Source organism: Bubalus bubalis, chromosome 4 (genome assembly GCF_019923935.1).
Source record: "Bubalus bubalis isolate 160015118507 breed Murrah chromosome 4, NDDB_SH_1, whole genome shotgun sequence".
NCBI lineage: Eukaryota > Metazoa > Chordata > Mammalia > Artiodactyla > Bovidae > Bubalus > Bubalus bubalis.
Genome location: NC_059160.1, coordinates 89694518 through 89718102, shown reverse-complemented (window position 1 = coordinate 89718102; position 23585 = coordinate 89694518). Strand labels below are relative to the sequence as shown.

At 41.9% G+C, this 23585-nt stretch overlaps 1 long non-coding RNA gene across 1 annotated transcript in view; it reads right to left on the bottom strand.

Annotated features, from left to right (window-relative positions):
• The window catches only part of LOC102405491, a 75619-nt gene that overhangs the window by 1796 nt on the left and 50238 nt on the right, over window positions 1-23585 (bottom strand). The window contains exon 6 of the long non-coding RNA XR_006640963.1: window positions 8617-8679. This is a non-coding gene — a long non-coding RNA (uncharacterized LOC102405491). The remainder of the gene's footprint in view (window positions 1-8616; window positions 8680-23585) is intronic.

Below are 23585 nucleotides of genomic sequence, written 5' to 3'. Positions count from 1 at the left end.
GAAGTAGAAAACGGCAAAATGAGTTTCAGATACTGAATAGGCAGAACTCAAGATACAATCCAACTCATACACACAAAATGGATGCTGTGGAAATGTGTGCAGAGATTCCTTTTCAAATTACAGTACATAATTCCTTCATTCATCAAATGCTTATTGAGCACCTATTGTGTGGCAAGATATTCTGAAATTTGGAATAACTAGCACTTTAGTCTGTTGTTAGATATTTTAGTCTTAATTAGTAGTGCTTTCCCATTTTTAAATTCATTCCACATATATATATTTAGCAGAGTTTCTAGGTGCTTGGAAATAAGTATGTGAACAAAACAGGTCTTTGTGTCATGGAGTGAATGTTCTAGAGCAGGATAGGGAAGAAAGATAAACAATGAACATAAGTAAACTATAGAAGAAAAGAGCAAAGTAAAGTGGAATGAGGGTGCTGGGAGGGGAGAGTGTGGGAGGAGGCTGCAATGTAAGCAAGATGGTCAAGGTTAGCCTTAATGTAAAGTGAGATGTTAACAGAGTTGACGATCTTGAGGGGCTAGTCAGGACCCTGTGAGAAGAGCAGTACCAGAATACTGAGAAGCTGGAACCAAGGCCCCCCAGGCAAGGGTGAGAGTTTAGTGTTCCTGGAAGGAGAGCAGGAGGCCAGCTTGACTGGAAGAGATGAACAGTAGGAGGTGAGGGTTGGAGAGGCAATGGAAGCCAGATCTTGTGGCTTCATATAAGCTACTAGAAAGTCCTGGGGTTCTAGAGAGAGTGCCATAGAGAGTGAAGTAAGTGAAAGAGAAATATAAACATTGTAGAAAGTGAAAGTGAAGTCATTCAGTCATGTCTGACTCTTTGCAACCCCATGGACTGTAGCCTTCCAGGATCCTCCGTCCACGGGATTTTCCAGGCAAGAGTACCGGAGTGGGTTGCCATTTCCTTTCCCAGGGGATCTTCCCGACCCAGGGATTGAACCCAGGTCTCCCACATTGTAGGCAGACACTTTGCCATCTGAGACACCAGGGATTGTATAGTAACACATATATGAGGAGAGTGAAAAAGCTGGCTTAAAACTCAACATTTAAAAAACAAGGATCATGGCATCCAGTCCTACTACTTCATGGCAAATAGATGGGGAAACAATGGAAACAGTGTCAGACTTAATTTTCTTGGGCTCCAAAATCACTGCAGATGGTGACTGCAGCCATGAAATTAAAAGACGCTTGCTCCTTGGAAGAAAAGCTATGACCAACCTAGATAGCATATTAAAAAGCAGAGACATTACTTTGCCAACAAAGGTTCATCTAGCCAAAGCTATGGTTTATCCAGGAGTCGTGTGTGGATGTGAGAGTTGGACCGTAGAGAAAGCTGAGCGCCAAAGAATTGATGCCTCTGAACTGTGGTGTTGGAGAAGACTCTTGAGAGACTCTTGGACTGAAAGGAGATCAAATCAGTCAATCCTGAAGGAAATCAGTCCTGAATATTCATTGGAAGGACTGATGCTGAAGCTGAAGTTCCGATACTTTGGCCACCTGATGTGAAGAACTGATTCATTGGAAAAGATCCTGATGCTGGGAAATACTGAAGGCAGGAGGAAAAGGGGATGACAGAGGATGAGATGGTTGGATTGTATCATCCACTCAATGGACATGAGTTTGAGTAAGCTCTGGGAGTTGGTGATTAACAGGGAAGCCTGGGTGCGCTGCAGTCCATGGGGTCACAAAGAGTCAGACACAACTGAGCGACTGAACAGAAGAGAATGTGGAATCTAGAAAAAATGGTATAGATGATGTTATTTGCAAAGCAGAAATAGAGACAGAGACACAGAGAACAAATATATGCATACCAAAGGGAAAAGGGGGTGAGATGAGAGGAACTGGGAGATTGGGACTGACACATTTACACTATTGATGCTATGAATAAAATAGGGAACCAATGAGAACATACTGTATAGCACAGGAAACTCTATTTAATGCACTGTGGTGACCCTAAGGAGAAGGAAGTCCAAAAGGGAGGGATATATGCATATGCATGGCTGATTGATTTTGCTATTCAGTACATAAAGCAACAAACCGAGAAAAAAAAAGTCCCGTGGTTTTACCCCTGACACAGGGAGCCAAGGTAGGGTACAAAACAGTGGTGACATGATCTGACTACCTTTTTTTTAAGATCCCTCTGGTGTGTTGAGAACAGATTATAGGAGGGTACAGGGAGAAGGAGGATGGTAACTTATTGCAGTGCCCTTTGAGAGATAATGGAAACTCAGACCAGAGTGGTAGTAGAGAAAGTGGCAGAAAGTGGTTACAGTTGGTTACATTCTGAAGATAGGGCCAAAATGATTTCCTGAAGGCTCACATATGAGGGGGAAGAAAAGCCAAGCATTTTTTCAGGATTTGTAGCCTGAATGAGTAAGAGATGATTTTGCCATCAACAGATGTAAAATGTTGGGAATGGGGCAGGCTTGGAAGGGGATGTTATCAGGGGTTTGTCTTTGGTGATGTTAAATCCAGACGTTGAGATGTCCATGTAGAGGTGGAGATGCTCAGGACATAGCTAGATATGAGAGTCTGGATCTCAAGGGAGAGAGATCTGCGTAGAGATATATATCTAAGTGCCATCCTAAAGGCATGACATGGGGCGAGATCACTAAGGAAATGAGTATAGAAACAGGAGAGAAGAGGAGCAAGGATTGAGCTCTGGGAGAGGAGGCAGATCCCATGAAAGACACTGAGAAGGAACAGTCAGTGAGTTCAGAGGAAACCTGAGAGTGTGAAGTCCTGGAAACTAAGGAAGGAATTATCAGCAGTGTCATATGCTACCAGTAGGCCAAACAAGATGAGAACTCAAAAATGACCAAGGATTTAGCCACACAGAAGTCACTAGTAACCTGGATGGGAATAGTTCAGTGTGGTGAGTGAAAAATTGACATTTAGTTTGGGGGAGAATGGATACATGTATTTGTATGGCTGAATCCCTTCTCTGTTCACCTGAACTGTCAGAACATTTGTTTGTTAACTGGCTATACTCCGATACAAAATAAAAAGTTTAAAAAATATATATTAATAGGCATTTTATTTTTAGATTCTGTTTTCATATGATTCATTAACAAAATACTTTTTCTTCCTCTAACTCCCTACCTCCTCACATTCAAGCAGATTGCCACTGAGGAATCACACTATCTTTAAGGGCTTTATAGTCCTGATTACCTTGTTTTGGATTCTGGCATTTTTTGCTTTCTAGCAAATTTTGCTTCAGCAAATTTCTTAATATCTCTGAATTACCTCCCTTATAAAATGGGGACAATGTATAACTCATAGGTCGATACACTGTTGTAGGGACTAAATGAGATACATAATACAGAGTGCATACACCTAGTAAGGCACCACGTGGTTCTAAGGTGGTGGTGGTGGCAGACAAATTCAGAGATGAAGCTGCATCTTGCATTTGAAAATCATTTTAAGCATCCATATTTAAGTTGGGATCCACATTTAAGTTTTCTGCCCCCTGCTGGATTTTATTTTTGGAGGGGTGGGGAATCTTTTTCCTGCGTGGACAGTTAAAATTTTAACCTTTATGTAAACAGGTCTTTATGGGTCTAAAAATTACTGCGTGAGGAAAGGCTTACTTTCTAGCTGACAGTTTCCAGAACTGATCACAAGCATATTGAGTTATTAAGAGAGAGCCAGTGCTCTGCCATTTTTGGCACTATAACTTTGGACAGGCACTCCTCCTCCTTGGACCCCAGGCTTTGTGTGTGCAGTATCAGGGGCATGGGCAGGGTCATCTCTAAGGCCTCCTCCAGCCCTAATATTCTGAAATACTCTGACTTGAGACTTCTGCTGTACATGAGAGTTGTACAAAAATGAGCAAAGTTGAAAACATGCTTCAGTCAGGGTCTTCTTGGAATCACCAGTACATTAGATACATTCTTATATATTGGACTTTTGTTGGAGTCTTACAATGCTTTAGGGAAAGAAGTGCTGAAGCTTGGGCTTTATGTCACCATATATAGGATCCACATATAGTAAAGAGAAGTGAATTCAGATAAAATCAAACCTTGAGTTTTTTAGTGTTTTCTCTGCTAGGCTACCAGTAATACTGAAGAACTTATTTCTGTCCAGTTACAAATTACATGTTACAAGTAATGTATACGGAGAAGGCAATGGCAACCCACTCCAGTACTGTTGCCTGGAAAATCCCATGAATGGAGGAGCCTGGTAGGCTGCAGTCCATGGGGTCACTAAGAATCGGACACTTCACTTTCATTTTTTACTTTCATGCATTGGAGAAGAAAATGGCAACCCACTCCAGTGTTCTTGCTTGGAGAATCCCAGGGACGGGGGAGCCTGGTGGGCTGCCGTCTATGGGATCACACAGAGTTGGACACGACTGAAGCAACTTAGCAGCAGCAGCAGCAGTAATGTATAGGGATATTTTGTGCTCATATAGCAATTTAGAACAAAACATTTCCTATTCCAATTGTGCCTTCAGTACTCAGCTTTCTTTATAGTTCAACTCTCATATCCATACATAACTACTGGGAAAACCATAGCTTTGACTAGACGGACCTTTGTTGGCTTTTTAATACGCTGTCTAGGTTGGTCATAACTTTTCTTCCAAGGAGCAAGCGTCTTTTAATTTCATGGCTGCAGTCACCATCTGCAATGATTTTGGAGCCCAGAAAAATAAAGTCAGCCACTGTTTCCAATGTTTCCCCATCTATTTGCCTTGAAGTAATGGGATGTCATGATCTTACTTTTCTGAATGTTGAGTTTTAAGCCAACTTTTTCACTCTCCTCTTTCACTTTCATCAAGAGACTCGTTAGTCTTCTTTGCTTTCTGCCATAAGGGTGGTGTCATCTGCATATCTGACGTTATTGATATTTCTCCCAGCAATCTTGAGTCCACCTTGTGCTTCATCCAGCCCAGCGTTTCTCATGATGTACTCTGCATATAAGCTAAATAAGCAGGGTGACAATATACAGTCTTGACGTACTCCTTTTCCTATTTGCAACCAGTCCGTTGTTCTATGTCCAGTTCCATGTCCAGAGCACCAAAGAACTGATGCTTTTGAGTTGTGGTGTTGGAGAAGACCCTTGAGAGTCCCTTGGACTGCAAGGAGATCCAAGCAGTCCATCCTAAAGGAAATCAGTCCTAAATATTCATTGGAAGGACTGATGCTGAAGCTGAAACTCCAATACTTTGGCCACCTGATGTGAAGAACTGACTCATTTGAAACCATCCTGATGCTGGGAAAGATTGAAGGCAGGAGCAGAAGGGGACGACAGAGGATGAGATGGGAGTTGGTGATGGACAGAGAGGCCTGGCAAGCTGCAGTCCATGGGGTGACAAAGAGTTGGACATGACTGAGTGACTGAACTGAACTCAACTCAATAGTGCCTTGGAAAAGTTTTCAAAAATAAGTTTTTAACAAGGATATTTATTTGGAACTGTGGGAAATAAGGTCTTGAGACTTGAAATAATTTACTCTGAACCACAAGAGGTGGAACCCAGAACAAATGCCTAAAATGGCAGTTGCCTCTTTTACTTCTTGGCCCTATGTTAGCCTGCTGCTGGCACCAGTTCACAAGGAAAGGACGTCCTAGAAGTCATTTGTTGAATTTTTCTTAAGGCAAGGCTAATATAATAAGAAAAAGAGAATCTGTCCTACTTTCAAGACCTCCAAAGAACAGCCAAGATTCCTCAGTTATGTCCAACCACCTTCTTTATGATAAGCATTTTAAAAATCTTGGAATTTCCCTGGCCCTCCAATGGTTAAGACTCTGTGCTCCCAATGCAGGGGGCATGGGATCCCTCTACATAAAATAATAAATAAAATAAAATAAATGTATTTTGAAGCATTTTTTTTCCCTTCTTCTCTTTACCCTTTGTAAATAGAGAAGAGCAGGACATTATCTTCTAGGTAATATGGGAAAAATAATCCTCAGATCCTTTAACTTTCACTTACTGTTCTCTGCAAATATTTTCTTTTGAATTTCTCCTTCCTCATGACTGGAGCAGGGTTTTGGCCTTCTCTTCCATTAGGACTTTATGTGAAATGTAAGCTCCATTCTGTGAGACTACCACAGAAGACTGGCTTTCATCTCTGAAAGTTCACATTTTATTTCCACTGAGACATCACATGGCTTTTTCAAACCTGCCTTACAATCCCTAAAAATACTGTATTTGGGGGTCATTTCCTCACACTGACCAAATGAAGCAACTGAGTAGGTTGTGTTTCCCCTGTATTCCCACTTTATACCCCAGAGCCAATCCTTCTTAAGCTTTTTCTGATCTTTCCTGTAATTAATACCCATTTCCATGATTCTCCTCCCCTGTCCCTTCAGGATAGACAGGTAATATACTCTTGCAGAAAATTAAAAAGAACTACTCACATTCTCCAATCATCTACATTATTATTTCAGTAAGTGGACCATATCCTGGAGCCTGGAACTCTTTTCTATTTATAGCAATGTTTATTTAATAATTTTATTTATTCATGTACCTAAAAAGCCCCTGGCAGCCCAAAGTGGAAAAGCCCCTGAGAAACTTCTTTCCTTGTGACTGCACCTCCTTGCCAGCAGCTGAGATGGTGGGGGCGGTTTACTCAGAGACTGTGAATCTTAGGATAATCTTTCCTCTTTCACTTTCCTGCTATCTTTTTACCTCCTCCTAAGACACAGAGCCAGCCATTTTCAAGTAGACCAATACTTGTTTTTTCCTACCTAATTAGTCCAGTAGTACCTCAATTCCAGGGAGTCACTGCATAAATTGTACACAGTTGGGAAATTTAGAGGTAAAACAGTCTCGTGTTACTCAGGTGAAAAAGTGAAATGAAAGTGTGAGACCCCATGGACTACAGCACACCAGGCCCCCCTGTCCATGGAATTCTCCAGGCAAGAATATTGGACTGGGTTGTCATTCCTTTCTCCAGGGAAATCTTCTAACCCAGGGATCAAACCCGGGTCTCCTTCATTGCAGGCAGATTCTTTACCATCCGAGCCACCAGGGAAGCCCATAATTGGTTTAATTTGGCCGAAAGCATTTGGCCTTTTCCAGTGTCTGTTTCCGGAGAAGGCAATGGCATCCCACTCCAGTACTCTTGCCTGGAAAATCCCATGGACAGAGGAGCTTGGTAGGCTGCAGTCCATGGGGTCGCTAAGAGTCGGACACGACTGAGCGACTTCACTTTCACTTTTCACTTTCATGCATTGGAGAAGGAAATGGCAACCCACTCCAGTGTTCTTGCCTGGAGAATCCCAGGGATGGGGAGCCTGGTGGGCTGCCGTCTATGGGGTCGCACAGAGTCAGGACACGACTGAAGTGACTTAGCAGCAGCAGCAGTGTCTGTTTCTCCCACTTCAAGTCAGTGGGCTGCTTCCTAATCTGAACCCCATATGATTCTTTTGTAATACTAATCCTCCTACTCATTGGTGTGTGAGAGAGCCTACTAGAGCCCACAATTTAGATTTTTAGGAATTTGGTGAGCCAGTTAGACATCGCATTGGGCAGCTGAAATCAGCAATGATGGATGTATTTACATCATGGAAACTGGTGAATACTACAAATTAGGCTCTCATCTCCACTGTCAGCTGGTTGTTAAAACATTTTTCCATTGCCCCTACTTCCACTCTAGTCCAAATCGGGACATTTCTCTTAGTTCTTTAGAGCTCTGATATTGGAAAAAAAAAAAGGACTTTTTTTTTTTTTTTGGTCTCAGAGCTTGATTCATTGCTCTCCTCATAGCCAGCCAAAGCCCAGAAGCCCAGCTTGGCTTCTCCTCCCAATTTCAGCTTTCAGAATTACGAAAGGGTTACTACCTCTTAGCCCCTCCAATCCCAATCAACATCTTCTTTTCCAGTGTTTTCATTTCTTTGATTATAGAAGTCCCCAACTCCTGTTTAGCCACACTCCACCCCAGCATCCCACCTCCAGGACCAGTGTCTCCACTCAGCTTCCACCCTCAGGATGAACAGTTTACACACCATCACTTGTTTACCTGTCACAATAAGTCTATGAGGTTATGAGGTAGAAACTACTGTTACCTCCACTTTACAGAAGAGAAAATTGAGGCTCGTGGGTTGAAGTAACTTATCTAAAGGCACATGCCGGCCCATGTTGCCTGCAGTCCAGCCTTCCTCGCTGGGATCCTCAGCCCTTTCCTCAGGAGGTTGGTTTTAAAGCTCTCATGTCTTAACCACTGTTCTTGTCTCTAAAAACATCCATATGAAACCACTTTTATATCTACAACTTTAATTACATGTTTATTTCTCCAAATCATCCAAACCTGTAATGATCCCATTCAGTTATAAGAATACAATGAAGGAAAGAGGCTGGTACAGAGTTCTAACAGACACAGGCCATACTCAGAACTCTATTTTTACAGCACTTTAATATTTTGATCCTCTAGTCTGTGTTCTTTTTTCCTTACCCTCCAGCAATATTCTGTTGCAATACAGTCAGGAATATAAACCATTTAGAAACCCTGGAAGGTCTTTGCTTGTTTCTGATCGATCAAGAGTTCCTCATTTAAAATTACACACCTCTTTGTTTTGGTAAGCTGTGGTCCCTACTGACCTTGTAAATGGGTTATGTGGAACAGCCTGTAACTACAAAAATCAGCTTGCTTACCCTTTTCCTTCAGCAGCTCCGTTTATTTGTACTGAACCCAAGGGACAGAGCCAGGTTCACACACTGTGGGAAAAAGAAAAAGAGAAGGAGGAAATTCTTTGTGTTCAAAACAAAGAAACAAATTTTATATTCAGGCTGCTCTTTCCCTTTATTGTGCCTGAAACAACTGATAGTAAACCACAGTTGTTTCAAAGAGGAAAAAAAATAACCTGGAACGTAGGTCACCTAACAAGCCATGAAACCTGTTTCCTTGATGCTGGTTTGCTTAATTGAGGGGTTTCATGGCCTCTGATCAGGGCCCAGGGAGCCTGCAATGGACTGAATGTATTCTGTCCCCTGCCCCTCTCCCCCAACCAACCCCAACCTAATTCATATGTTGAAATTCTGACCTTCACTGTAATGGTATTTGGAAGTGGGGCTAAGGGGGAATAATTAGGTCACGAGGTGGAGCCCTCATAAATGGAATTAGTGCCCTTATAAAAGGGACCCAGAGAGCTCTCTTGCCATTTGAGAGGATACAAGGATAAAATGGCAGTCTACAACAGGGAAGAGGGTCTGCACTGGAATTTGACCACGCTGGCACCCTGAACTTGGACTTCCAGCCTCCAGAACTGTGAGAAATAAATTTCTGTTGTTAATAAGCCACCCTGTTTATGGGATTTTGTTAGAGCAGACTGAACAAAGCCACAGCCTAACCCCAAGCACATTGTTGTGTGCGTGCTAAGTCACTTCAGTCATGTCCGATTCTTTGTGACCCAAGGACTGTAGGCCACAGACTCCTCTGTCCATGGGATTCTCCAGTCAAGAATACTACAGGGGTTGCCATATCCTCCTCCAAGGGTTCTTCCTGACCCAGGGATTGAACCCATGTCTCTTCTGTCTTCTGCACTGGCAGGAGGCTTCTCTACCACTAGTGCCACCTGGGAAGCCCAAGCTCATTGTTATGGAAGTCAAAGAAGATGAAGACCAAGTATAAGAAAAAGTTCAGTTCAGTCGCTCAGTCTTGTCTGACTCTTTGCAACCCCACGGACTGCAGCATACCAGGCCTCCCTGTCCATCACCAACTCCTGGAGTTTACTCAAAGTCATGTCCATTGAGTCAGTGATGCCATCCAACCATCTCATCCTCTGTTGTCTCCTTCCCCTCCCGCCTTCAATTTTTCCCAGCATCAGGATCGTTTCAAATGAGTCAGTTCTTCGCATCAGGTGGCCAAAGTATTGGAGTTTCAGCTTCAGCATCAGTCCTTCCAATGAATATTCAGGACTGATTTCCTTTAGGATGGACTGGTTGGATCTCCTTGCAGTCCAAGGGACTCTCAAGAGTCTTCTCCAACACTACAGTTTAAAAGCGTCAATTCTTCGGCACTCAGCTTTCTTTATAGTCCAACTCTCACATCCATACATGATTACCGGAAAAACCATAGCTTTGACTAGACAGTCCTTTGTTGGCAAAGTAATGTCTCTAAAGCTTTTTAATATGCTGTCTAGGTTGAAAGTAGTGGTTATTTATTAATGCTTAGACAGCAACAATAACAGGAAAACAATAGAATGAGAAAGACTAGAGATCTCTTCAAGAAAATTAGAGATACCAAGAGAACATTTCATGCAAAGATGGGCACAATAAAGGTCAGAAATGGTAAGGACTTAACGGAAGAGAAGATATTAAGAAGAGGTGGCAAGGATACACAGAACTGTCCAAAAAAGATCTTCATGACCCAGATAACCACGATGGTGTGATCACTCACCTAGAGCCAGATATCCTGTAATGCAAAGTCAAGTGGGCCTTAGGAAGCATCACTACGAACAAAGCTAGTGCAGGTGATGGAATTCCAGTTGAGCTATTTCGAATCCTAAAAGATGATGCTGTGAAAGTGCTGCCCTCAATATGCCAGCAAATTTGGAAACTCAGCAGTGGCCACAGGACTGGAAAAGGCCAGTTTTCATTCCAATCCCAAAGAAGGGCAATGCCAAGAAATGCTCAAACTACCACACAATTGCACTCATCTCACACACTAGCAAAGTAATGGTCAAAATTCTCCAAGCCAGGCTTCAACAGTACGTGAACTGAGAACTTCCAGATGTTCAAGCTGGATTTAGAAAAGGCAGAGGAACCAGAGATCAAATTGCCAACATCCACTGGATCACTGAAAAAGCAAAACATCTACTTCTGCTGTATTGACTATGCCAAAGCCTTTTACTGTGTGGATCACAACAAACTGTGGAAAATTCTAAAAGAGACGGGAATACCAGACCACCTTACCTGCCTCCTGAGAAATCTGTTTGCAGATCAAGAAGCAACAGTTAACTGGACAAGGAACAAGAGACTGGTTCCAAATAGGGAAAGGAGTACATCAAGCCTGCATATTGTCATTCTGCTTATTTAATTTCTATGCAGAGTATATCATGTGAAACGCTGGGCTGGAAGAAGCACAAGCTGGAATCAAGATTGCTGGGAGAAATATCAGTAACCTCAGATATGCAGATAATACCACCCTATGGCAGAAAGCGAAGAAGAACTAAAGAGCCTTTTGATGAAAGTGGAAGAGGAGAGTGAAAAAGCTGGCTTAAAACTCAACATTCAGAAAACTAAGATCATAGCACCAGTCTCATCACTTCATGGCAAATAGATGGGGAAACAATGGAAACAGTGACAGACTTTATTTTCTGTCTTTGATAAAATCACTGCAGATGGTGACTGCAGCCATGAAATTAAAGATGCTTGCTCCTTGGAAGAAAAGTTATGACCAACCTAGACAGCATATTAAAAAGCAGAGACATTACTTTGCTAACAAAGGTCTGTCTAGTCAAAGCTATGGTTTTTTCAGGAGTCATGTATGGATGTGAGAGTTGGACTATAAAGAAAGCTGAGCACCAAAGAATTGATGCTTTTGAACTGTAGTGATGAAGACTCCTGAGAGTCCGTTGGACTGCAAAGAGATCAAACTAGTCCATCCTAAAGGAGATGAGTCCTGAGTGTTCATTGGAAGGACTGATGCTGAAGCTGAAACTCCAATACTCTGGTCACCTGATGCGAAGAACTGACTCACTTGAAAAGACCCTGATGCTGGGAAAGATTGAAGGCAGGAGAAGGGGACGACAGAGGATGAGATGGTTGGATGGCATCACTGACCGGATGGACATGAGTTTGAGTAAGCTCCGAGAGTTGGTGATGGACAGGGAGGCCTGGCATGCTGCAGTCCATGGGGTCACAGAATCGGACACAACTGAGTGACTGAATTGACTGAGACAGCAACAGAATCATTCTGACCTCTAGAGACAAAGACAGAGTGAAATGCAAAGTGAAAGACGCTGGCAGGTTGGGGAGGCAAAGATTAGAATAACAACCTATTGAAGTAACAACTTTATTGACTCCTCACTGACAAGAATGTAAACTCTCAAAGCCATTATAACTACTAGGAACTGGGAATTCTGGTTTCTAGTGTGAATAGATAAGATGACCTTTGGTAAGGTCCCTTCCTATATTGCATCTGAGTTTCCCCATTGGCAGTGTGAGGATAATAACTGATCTAAAACAAATCTCTGAATAAGTAGATCCCTGGATTGAGGGTTGGGAGATCTAGATTCTAGTTCTAGTACAACTTACTGAATGGATCTTAGTTTCATCATTTGTAAAATAAAACATAGCTTCTAAGTTTCCTTATACAATTTAGTTACTTTACATAGTGCCCTGAAAACATAAAGATTTTCTAGAAATGCAAAATTACATTATTCTGTTTTACACAACATATATTTATCTGGCCCCTAGTGTGTACTAAGCACCGTACTAGGAATTAAGGAAAAGACAAAGCCTCTGAGGAGATCATACTGCATTTGCTGAAGAGAAGTGACGTAGGAAGAAAAATGAAACCTAGTGAGGATGCTAGAGAGTAATGAGTGCTGTTTTAGCTAAACACGAAGGCCTCTCTGACTTGAAGGAAGAGCTGAGCCATGTGACTGTCTGGGGGAAGAGTGTTCCAGGCAGAGGAAATGGCTAGAGAGTGAGAATGAGGGGAAAAGCAGCAGAAAAGGTTAGAGAGAGAGGGGAGTCCAGACTGTGCAGGTCCTTAGAGGCTACCATAAGGAATTTGGCTTTCTCTCTGCATGAGGTTGGAAGTCATTGGCCCAACATCATGATAAAATTAGACTTTTGTTTTAACAGGGTCACTCAGGCCTCTATGCTTAGAATAGACTCTAGGGAGCTAAGAATGGAAGCAGGTGACCAATTAAATGGCTACTGTAATAATCTGAGCAGGAACCCAGGGCAGCAGCTGAGGAGATGATGAGATGTGGCCCAATTCTGGTTAGGAGTTTCTGATGGATTGGATGTGGGTTGTGAGAAAACATTCAAGAATGATGCCCCCTAATCGGGGCTTCCCCGGTGGTCCAACAGTTAAGAATCCACCTTGCAGTGCATGGGACATGGGTTTGATCCCTGATCTGGGAAGACCCTACATGCCACAGGCAACTAAGTCCATGTGCCACAACTACTGAGCCCATGCTCTAGTGCTCTCCAGCCACAACTGGGGAGCCTACAGGCCCTAGAGCCCATGCTCTGCAACAAGAGAAGCCACCGCAATGAGAAGCCCATACACTGCAACTAGGGAGTAGCCCCTGCTCGCTGCAACTAGAGAAAACCCATGCAGCAACAAAGACCCAGTGCAGACAAATATAAATATATAAAATAAAATTGTAAAACTTTAAGAGTGACCCCAAGGGTTTGGGTCTGAACAACTGGAAAAGTGGAGTTGATACTAAGATGAGGAACAGTTTGCAAGGAGCAGGTCTAAGGGTGGTAAGGAACAGGAAGTTCATGGTTTGCTTTGAACATGGTGAGGATGAGATGCCTAACAGACATCAAGTGGAGGACTTAAGGAAGCAATGAATCAATATGCATAAGAATCCTAGGGTGGAAAGGGACCAGGACTTCCAACACGAATTCTCAAGTTTCTACATTAGGGAATCTAGCCTCGGTAGAACTAGGAGTGCTTGACAACAGCCCAGTGGCAGAAAAGGATCAGATCAGATCAGATCAGTCACTCAGTCGTGTCCAACTCTTTGCGACCCCATGAATCGCAGCATGCCAGGCCTCCCTGTCCATCACCAACTCCCGGAGTTCACTCAGACTCACATTCACCAAGTCAGTGATGCCATCCAGCCATCTCATCCTCTGTCGTCCCCTTCTCCTCTTGCCCCCAATCCCTCCCAGCATCAGAGTCTTTTCCAATGAGTCAACTCTTCGCATGAGGTGGCCAAAGTACTGGAGTTTCAGCTTTAGCATCATACCTTCCAAAGAAATCCCAGGGCTGATCTCCTTCAGAATGGACTGGCTGGATCTCCTTGCAGTCCAAGGGACTCTCAAGAGTCTTCTCCAACACCACAGTTCAAAAGCATCAATTCTTCAGTGCTCAGCTTCTTCACAGTCCAACTCTCACATCCAAAAAAGGATACTGAGACTCAAAACCGTCAGCAGAAAAGGATACTGAGACTCAAAACCGTCTTGAGGAAAGAAGTCTAGACTAGAGATGTATTTTAAGACATTTCAAGTATTAATACATTTCAAGTATTTTTTTAAAGTGTATGTTGTTGTTTCTTTTCTTTCTTTAATATTTATTTTGGCTGCACTAGGTCTTAGTGGCAGCATGCAGGATTTTTAGCTGTGGCGCATGGGATCTATTTCCCTGACCAGGAATCGAACCTGGGCCCCCTGCATTGGGAACTTACTGTGTTAGCTGCTAGACCACCAGGGAAGTGCCAAGGCCCCATGTATTGATGTGAGACCACATATTGTGCTCCTGTACAAATTGGAACTGGAGACTGTAAGCCCATTACAGTTTAGCCATCCAAGGAATTTGATCTGAGAGTTAGTTTCCCCTATGCCTGAGTTAGAACATAACTAATCTGCCTCATTCCCTTATGTCCCAATGTGGCATATGCAAACCTAAGATTCTGGACAGTGTCAATGAAAAATTAATCAATCAATCTAAGAAAGGAATGGAAAATTTTATTTGAGCCAAATTTGAGGATCATAACCCAGAAAGCAAAACTCAGAAAGCTCTGAGAACTCTTCTGTCCATTAGAAGTCAAGGCACAGTTATGTAAGTTTTTTGAGACAGAGGGCTGTACACTAAATGAAGTATTACTGACAGTTTACATGATCTAGATCTAGGTGTCATTGTGGTGAGTCATGTGACCCCTCACAAGCTCAAGAAGGAATATTATCTTTTAAGGAGTTGTCTTGTTGATGCTAGGAGAAGGTTTCTCTTTATGGTTGAGCAGGTATTCCTGCTGATGGGGGAGGTTTAGTCAATCATGATGTAGATATAAAATGCACAGTGGGAGGGGAGGACAACAGGCAGAAAGACTTTTTTATGTTTAGATTTTTCTTGTCTTGACATAAAATATGAATGTTATTTCACAACAGTTTATAAGTAATCCCAATAGGAGCATCAAACTTTTAGAGGTGTTTACAATGTAGAATTTGTAGAAATTAGTGTCTAATTGGATTGGGGAGTGAGGGATAGGAAAAGGCTCTGAATTTCCTATCTCGGGAGCCTAGGTTGGCAATCATAATAGGAAATACCAGAGGAGGTGGGGGTAGGGGTTACTTCTGTTTATTTATTAATTTATTATATAAGAGGCTGAAGCTAGATTGCTTTTGGCCTTCCAGTAGAGTGTTTTGGACACCATCAGAACAAACAAGTAGGTTTAGTAAGTAAGGGGGTCTGTATCTGGAGCTCAAGAATGATTTAAAGTACCATTGTTTCTATGTGATCAATTTTATAACCTGTTGCTGCTGCTGCTAAATCACTTCAGCTGTGTCCAACTCTGTGTGACCCCATAGATGGCAGCCCACCAGGCTCCCCGTCCCTGGGATTCTCCAGGCAAGAACACAGCAGTAGGTTGCCATTTCCTTCTCCAATGCATGAAAGTGAAAAGTGAAAGTGAAGTCACTCAGTCGTGTCCGACTCCTAGTTAACCCATGGACTGCAGCCTACCAGGCTCCTCCGTCCATGGGATTTTCCAGGCAAGAGTACTGGAGTGGGTTGCCATTGCCTTCTCCCTTTATAACCTGTTACATTATATAAATCAACCCATAGAAGTAGCTCATTGTGCTTTCCACCTTTACAGAGAGACACAGGAAGATAAGCTAATCTATCCCCTTCCTCAAAGACTTGAACTTCTCTCAGTCTTCACTCCTCACTGCTGTATAACTCTTATCCATCTTTTACTCCTTTCCCAAGGAAAGAGGTGCTTCCAATTGCTTCTGTATCCTTCAAGCTCCTAGTCTTCATTTACCTGCTCAGTCCCCGCAGATAACCTAGATTCCTAATGTAGTGATAGGATTAAAGAATTCAATCTGAGCTCCAATAGCTTTCATCCCATCCTCCACAAACTGTTTGTCTTTCTTGTTCCTTATATTATTCTCTCTCTTTTCTCACTAAGGTCCCCTCCAATTTTATTAATACTAATCCCTCCCACTTGAGCCCTAGTTTATATTCCTGCTGACAGCCTCTGGGAACTCGCTTTATTAATTAACCCCTTTGCTTGACCCTTAATTCTCTTTGTTTACACAAATTACTCCTAAACCACCATAGTGTCATTTCCTGTTTGAGTAACTATCCTATATCTCTTCCCTTTTATTCAAATTTGTGGGTTTTTCCCAGAGAAGGCAATGGCACCCCACTCCAGTACTCTTGCCTGGAAAATCCCACGGACGGAGGAGCCTGGTAGGCTGCAGTCCATGGGGTTGCTAAGAGTCAGGCACAACTGAGCGACTTCACTTTGACTTTTCACTTTCATGCATTGGAGAAGGAAATGGCAACCCACTCCAGTGTTCCTGCCTGGAGAATCCCAGGGACGGGGGACCCTGATGGGCTGCCATCTATGGGGTCGCACAGAGTCGGACACGACTGAAGCGACTTAGCAGCAGCAGCAGCAGTGGGTTTTTCCATCCGCGGTCAATTTTTCCATTTTAAGCATCCCACCATCCAATTACCATCTCCACCTTTCCAGTAAGAGAAAACCAATCCCAACAATGCTTCCCCTTAAGGAGGCTGAGAGACGCCGATCGTGCCACCGTTTTACTGTCCTTTACCCTCTGTCCTCACACCTCTCCTCGCACAGTCCATCACTATAATCTTACACTCTTGCTTACACCTGCAACTCCCTAGTTCCGTTTTCTTTGTCGTGTTCACTTAGCAAAACTTCAAACCTAATTAAATCTCTACCTACCCCATGCCTACAGGCATGGCTGTGGCGAGCTGACAGATCCACTTAAAATTCATGATCACTAACCTCCAGGGGGCCTTCCATTGCTTAGCTATTATATTTCCCTAAGTCCCTTCACTTTCCCATTCTCCTAAACACTTTTTAAAACGTCTTCTTCAGGATCCTCAAACCCTCCAAAGTTCTTCCCATTCTCACGTTCAGTTCATAACTTTGCATCTTTATTCACTGGGAAAATAGAACCAATCAAAAGAGGCTGTCCACAAGCTCCCAATATTATGCTTTCCTTGCTAAAACATAATTTTCAAAAAGTTAAAATCATGGGACTTCCTAGTAGTACAGTGGCTAAGATTCCAAGCTCCCAGTGCATGGGGCTTGGGTTCAATCCCTGGTTGGGAAACTAGATTCTGCATGCTGCAACTAAGACCTGGCACAGCCAAATAAATAAATAAATATATTTTAAAAAGTTAAAATCATAACATATATATAGAGAATTAAACATGTGCTCAAGATTTACTGACTAAGGAACCAGTAAAATGATAAAGTTGGTGCAAAGAGCATTTAAGGAACAGGAGTTGTTATATTTCATCAGGAAAGGTACCTTAAAAATATTAGAATAAGGCTGCTAGGTAGAAACAAAACTGATAATGCCCTTCAAGGGAAAACAAAAAAATCATAACCTGTGAGGCTATCTTTTCCATAGGGCAAAAACCATTTGTATTTCTCTCGGATGAACAGTGTGCATCACTGTTAAGTTTTCTGTAAGAAACAGGATTGTTAAATATCCTAATCAGGACTTCCCTGATAGTCCAGTGGATAAGAATCCTCCAGCCAATGCAGGGGACACAAGTTTGATTCCTGATACAGGAAGATCCCACACGCTGCAGGGCAACCAAGCCCATGCGCCACAACTACTGAAGCCGACCCGCTTAGAGCCTGTGCTCCGAAACAAGTGAAGCCATCCCAGTGAGAAGTCTGCACACAGCAAAGAGTAGCCCCTGCCTGCCGCAACTAGAGAAAGCCCGTGCACTGCAACGAAGACCTAGCTCAGCCAAAAATAAATAAATATACCTTTAAAAAAAAAATCTAAAAAAACAATCCTAATCAGTAATAAGTAGAAAGTCAAGCAAAGGTGGCTGCCCTTAGAAAATGAGACAATCCCCAGAGGGCCTGCTGGACAGAGCCCAGCTCTTCACTAAAAAAATACCCGGCAATCCTGTTAGCATGATTTCAAAATTTGGGATAGTTCTTCTTAACCATTTACCTATTTGTGATTGTCCCACGCACTCCTGCCTGTCTTCTAGCTTCTGACAATAAACTGTCCATGCTCTCATTCAAGGTCAATATTTCCATTTGTATATGAAAGGCAAAGATATACCCAACTGAATTCAGAGTTCCAGAGAATAGCGAGGAGGGATAAAAAGGCCTTCTTACCTGAACAATGAAAAAATGTAGAGGAAAACAAGAATGGGAAAGACTAGAGATCTCGTCAAGAAAACTGGAGAGATCAAGGGAACATTTCATGCAAGAATGGGCATGATAAAGGAAGAAATGGTAAAGACCTAAAAGAAGCAGAAGAGACTAAGAAGTGGTGGCAAGAATTCACAGAAGAACTAAACAATAAAGGTCTTAATGACCTGAATAACCACGATGATGTGATCTGGGTCTGTGCCTAGACCCAGACATCCTGGAGTGTGAAGTCAAGTAGGCCTTGGGAAGCACTGCTACAAATAAAGCGAGCAATTTCAACTCCTAAAAGATGATGCTGTTCAAGTGCTGCACTCAATATGCCAGCAAATTTGGAAAACTCAGCAGTGGCCACAGGACTGGAAAAGGTCAGTTTTCATTCCAATACCAAAGAAGGGCAATGCCAATGTTCAAACTACACTGCACAATTGTGCTCATTTCACACGCTAGCAAGGTAATGCTCAAAATTCTTCAAGCCGGACTTCAGCAGTAGGTGAACCAAGAACTTCCAGATGAACAAGCTGGGTTTAGAAAAGGTAGACGAACTAGAGATCAAATTGCCAACATTCGTTGAATCATAGAGAAAGCAAGGGAATTCCAGAAACACACTTATTTCTGCCTTATTGACTACACTAAAGCTTTTGACTATGTGGATCACAACTAACTATGGAAAATTCTTAAAGAGATGGAAATAACAGAGCACCTTACTTGTCTCCTGAGAAACCTGTATGCAGGTCAAGAAGAAACAGTTAGAACTGAACATGGACCAACTGACTGGTTCCAAATTGGGAAAGGAGTACTTCAAGGCTGTATACTGTCACCCTGCTTATTTAACTTCTATGCAGAGTACATCATGTGAAATGCTGGGCTGGTTGAATCACAGCTAGAACCAAGATTGCAGAAAGCGAGGAGAAACTAAAGAGCCTCTTGATGAAGGTGAAAGAGGAGAGTGAAAAAGCTGGCTTGAAACTCAGCATTCAAAAAACTAAGATCATGGCATCCAGTCCCATCACTAAATGGCTAATAAATGGGGGAAAAGTGGAAGCAGTGACAGATTTTATTTTCTTGGGCTCCAAAATCACTGCAGACAGTGACTGCAGCCATGAAATTAAAAGACACTTGTTCCTTGGAAGAAAAGTTATGACCAACCTAGACAGCATATTAAAAAGCCAAGATATCAATTTGCCGACAAAAGTCCATATCGTCAAAGCTATGGTTTTTCCATGAGTCATGTATAGATGTGAGAATTGGACCATAGAGAAGGCTGAGCACTGAAGAATTGATGCTTTTGAATTATGGTGTTGGAGAAGAGTCTTGAATCCCTTGGACAGCAAGGACATCAAGCCAGTCAATCCTAAAGGAAATTAAACCTGAATATTCATTGGAAGGACTGATGCTGAAGCTGAAGCTCCAATACTTTGGGTACCTCATGCGAAGAGCCAACTCAGTGGAAAAGAGCCTGATGCTAGGAAACACGGAAGGCAAAAAGATAAGAGGGTGGCAGAGGATGAAATGGTTAGATTACATCACCAACTCAATGGATACGAATTTGAGCAAATTCTGGGAGACAGTGAAGGACAGGGGAGCCTGGCATGCTGCAGTCCACAGGGTCACAAAGAGTCTGACACAACTTAGCAACTGAACAACATTATATCCCATCCACTTTTGCCCACTCAAGGATTTTACTCTAGTGATTCTCTTTTCTGTCTTCTGCATCAATTTCCCACCTCTAGTCTATGTTTTCTTTTAGCATTAAGACCTGCTCCTCCATCTCCAAAACAACCTCTCTCGATTTCACTTCTGCCTGTGGCTATTATCCCATTCTCCTTATCATCATAGCAAAAAATTATGTACCAACAATACCTCTAGTTTCCACCCCTTATTCCTCGAACCCACTGGAATCAGCCTTTAACCCTCATCACTTCTCCAAAGGTCACCCATGACCCCAAGTTTACCAAATCTAATGGTCAGTTCCCAGTTATTTTACTTAAAATATCAGCATCATCTGACACTGTGAAACACTTAACACTTTCTTCATTTAGTTTTTTTTTCTGGTTTTCTTCCTGGCTGTAATTTCTCAGTTGCTATTGTTGTTTCCTTCTTGGTTCCTAAACTCTTCCAACAATTCATTATTATTATTAGCTGCACCGCATGGCATGTGGAACCCTAGTACCCTGACAAGGTAGCAAACCTGTGCCCCCTGCAGTGGAAGTGTGGAGTCTTAGCCACTGGATCATCAAGAAAGTCCCTCCTAAACTCCTAATGTCAAGGGTTCAAGGTCTCCTTTCATTTCTATGTACAGTGACTCCTTACTCATCTAGTCTCTTGCTATGAGGGAGGTTTGTGATATTATATAGGAGGCAGTGATCAAGACTATCCCCAAGAAAAGGAAATGCAAAAAGGCAAAATGGCTGTCTGAGGAGGCCTTACAAAGAACTGAGAAAAGAAGAGAAGTGAAAGGCAAAGGAGAAAAGGAAAGATATACCCATCTGAATGCAAAGAATAGCAAGGAGATATAAGAAAGCCTTCCTCAGTGATCAATGCAAAGAAATAGAGGAAAACAACAGAATGGGAAAGACTAGAGATCTCTTCAAGAAAATTAGAGATACCAAGGGAACATTTCATGCAAAGATGGCCACAATAAAGGACAGAAATGGTATGGACCTAAATACCATTCTTCTCTTCTGGGACCTAAATCCCAGAAGAGAAGATATTAAGAGGTGGCAAGAATACACAGAAGAACTATCCAAAAAAGATCTTCATGACCCAGATAACCACAATGGTGTGATCACTCACCTAGACCCAGACATCCTGGAATGCAAAGTCAAGTGGCCCTTAGGAAGCACCACTACAAGCAAAGCTAGTGCAGGTGATGGAATTCCAGTTGAGCTATTTCAAATCCTGGAAGATGATGCTGTGAAAGTGCTGCACTCAATATGCCAGAAAATTTGGAAAACACAGCAGTGGCCACAGGACTGGAAAAGGTCAGTTTTCATTCCAATCCCAAAGAAAGGCAATGCCAAAGAATGTTCAAACTACAGCACAATTGCACTAATCTCACACACTAACAGAGTAATGCTCAAAGATTTCCAAGCCAGGCTTCAACAGTATGTGAATTGAGAAATTCCAGATGTTCAAGCTGGATTTAGAAAAGGCAGAGGAACCAGAGATCAAATTGCCAACATCTGCTGGATCATCAAAAAAGCAAGTTCCAGAAAAACATCTACTTCTGCTTTATTGACTATGCCAAAGCCTTTGACTGTGTGGATCAACAAACGGTGGAAGATTCTTCAAGAGATTGGAATACCAGACCACCTTATCTGCCTCTTGAGAAATCTGTATGCAGGTCAAGAAGCAATAGTTATAACTGGATGAGGAAAAACCGACTGGTTCCAAATTGGGAAAGGAGTACATCAAGGATGTATACTGTTACCCTGTTTATTTAACTTCTATGCAGAGTACATCATGCGAAATGCCAGGCTGGATGAAGTACAAGCTGGAATCAAGATTGCTGAGAGAAATATCAATAACCTCATATACACAGATGACACCACCCTTATGGCAGAAAGTGAAGAGGAACTGAAGAGTTCTTGATGAAAGTGAAAGAGGAGAGTGAAAAAGCTGGCTTAAAACTCAACATTCAAAAAACTAAGCTCATAGCATCTGGTCCCATTGCTTCATGGCAAATAGATGGGGAAACAATGGAAACAGTGACAGACTTTATTTTCTGTCTGTGATAAAATCACCGCAGATGGTGATTGCAGCCATGAAATTAAAGACGCTTGCTCCTTGGAAGAAAATTATGACCAACCTAGACAGCATATTAAAAAGCAGAGACATTACTTTGCCAACAAAGGCCCATCTAGTCAAAGCTATGGTTTTTCCAGTAGTCATTTATGGATGTGAGAGTTGGACTATAAAGAAAGCTGAGTGCTGAAGAATTGATGCTTTTGAAGTGTGCTGTTGGAGAAGACTCTTGAGAGTCGCTGGACTGCAAGGAGATCAAGCCAGTCAATCCTGAAGGAAATCAGTCCTGAATATTCACTGGAAAGACTGATGCTGAAGCTGAAACTCCAATACTTTTGCCACCTGATGCGAAGAACTGACTCATTGGAAAAGACCCTGATGCTGGGAAAGATTGAAGGCAGGAGGTGAAGGGGACAACAGAGGCTGAGATGGTTGGATGGCATCACCGACTTGATGGATATGAGTTTGAGCAAGCTCTGGGAGTTGGTGATGGACAGGGAAGCCTGGCGTGCTGCAGTTCATGGGGTTGCAAAGAGTTGGACACGACTGAGTGACTGAACTGAACTGAACACCAATAGAAATTTAAGTCGCCAACTTAGAATGCTTTCCAGAATTGCAGACCCATGTATCCAACTGCCTGTTGGAATTCTCTGCTTAGATATCTAATAGATTCTTAAACCTAAATTCTTAATCTTCTGCCTAAACATGCTCCTCCCTTTCCCATCTCAATTAATTGCAATGTCATTTTTCCTGTCACCTGGGCCCAAAACTTTGGAGTCATCACTGACTCATCTTTTACTATCACTCCCATCAGTATGTCAGCAAATCCCATTAGATCTACCTTGAAATATATCTACTGTATTTCCACTTTTCATTATCTCCACTATAGCCACTCTGAACCAATGCCACTTTTGTGTTAAATAAATATTTTTAGTGTGCCATTTAAGTCTTATGTAGGTTTACCATATATTTTAAAATTATTTTCTTAATGGTTACTATACAGATTATGAAACACATCTTAACTCACTACTATCTATTGCAGATTAATCCTAACTTAATTTCAGGAAAATATAGAAACTTTGGTCCAATATAACTCTACCCACACTTTCCTTTGTGCTATAATATATATCTCAAATATATATTCATATTAACACTTAATATTATTTATCATATAGTTATATCTATACTACTCAATATATTATTAGGTATTTTATTATTTCACATTATGACTCATCAATATAGTGTTATAATTATTGCTTCATACAATTTCATATTTTTAAAAGATGTTTTGTGAAGAAACAAGAAATATATATTTATATTGTCTTTTTTTATTCAAGTATAATTGATTTACAATGTTGAGTTAGTGTCAGGTGGACAGCAAACTGATTAAGAAATATACATACATATTCCTTTTCAGATTCCTTTCCCTTATAGGATATTATAAAATATTGAGTACAGAGCTATAGCACTATATAATCCTTTATATTAACCCATTTCCAGTGCTCTTCATTTCTTTTTAAAAATTTTTAT